Consider the following 1,128-nt stretch of genomic DNA (forward strand, 5'->3'; position numbering starts at 1 on the left):
ATGGGAACAAATTAAATGTTAAGATTTTACATTTCGATGCACGCGGTAAGACATTATTTATTTTGCTATTTTTAGCCTGTTATTATTTTAGTAATCGAAAAAATCTGCCTTAAAAATGTGCTTTTGTTTTTATTGTTGTTTTTTTATTTAGGGTAAAATAACACAATCCCTAATCAACATTACAGCAGAACGGTAATTATCTACTGATTGTCAATTTCGATCTATAAACTACCAACCATAGATAACGAAAAGTGAAGCTAAAAAACATTACGCGATTTTAGTACTGAGGAATTTTGGGATACATCCGATGCACCGAATTATGCAAAGAGAAAAACACAATGTGCTTCAAGGCCTTTTCTTCCACCGAAGAGCAGCAGAAACACACACGAGGACCTGAACGCATATAGATCCTATACTGTATATTATATTCACGCTGGTCTTTTTTTGTGGAAATTTGAGCTCAAGCAGTTGATTGTCCAAACGCAATTCTTGTGAAATGTCGAGCGATCAGTCGAGAATTGTGCCTGGACATCTGTTGCTGGAGGCTCCACGCGACTCATCATCATCATCTCTGCCTTTCATTTCTAGAGCACATTCTAAAATAGAATTCTGGAGACGTTCTATTCTATTCTAAATTAGAAATTTTGGAGAGCTTTAATGTTGGTGGTGTAAAATCCAACATCGAAGAAAACTGTTTAGTTCAATTTAATCGGTTTTTAATTCTAATTAATCTGTCGTGTTTTTGTGGTAATGTGTTGAATTATCAATAGAAATGAGCTTAGCTTGAACGTTGAGTTAATGACATGTATAATATGTATTCGTTTAGTATTATAATAATTGTATATTGTATTCGCTGGTTTGTTTTGATTGTTACATATACAAATCACAAATGTTAATTCATCACTAAATTATCAGATGTTTTTAAGTAAAAAAAATAATAAATCTTATTTACATATTTCACAGATTTTACTTCAATAAGTTTTTAATCGTTGTTTAGTTGGATAAGCAGAACGGAGCAAAATGTTTAACAAATGTTTTGAATCAAATGAATTGTGGACAAAAGTAACTATTAAACTAAGTTGAATAAAGATTTTATTTGTGATTGTATTGTTTCTGTTTGTTGAATAG

General features: G+C 31.2%; 1 non-coding gene across 1 annotated transcript; it reads left to right on the plus strand.

Annotated features, from left to right (window-relative positions):
• The first annotated feature begins 469 nt into the window (after window positions 1-469).
• Window positions 470-549, plus strand: mir219-2 (microRNA 219-2). Its single transcript, NR_029939.1, has one exon. It is a non-coding gene; the product is annotated as a microRNA 219-2 (primary transcript).
• Window positions 550-1,128: the final 579 nt, after the last annotated feature.

Source organism: Danio rerio, chromosome 5, assembly GCF_049306965.1.
Source record: "Danio rerio strain Tuebingen ecotype United States chromosome 5, GRCz12tu, whole genome shotgun sequence".
Classification (NCBI taxonomy): Eukaryota; Metazoa; Chordata; class Actinopteri; order Cypriniformes; family Danionidae; genus Danio; species Danio rerio.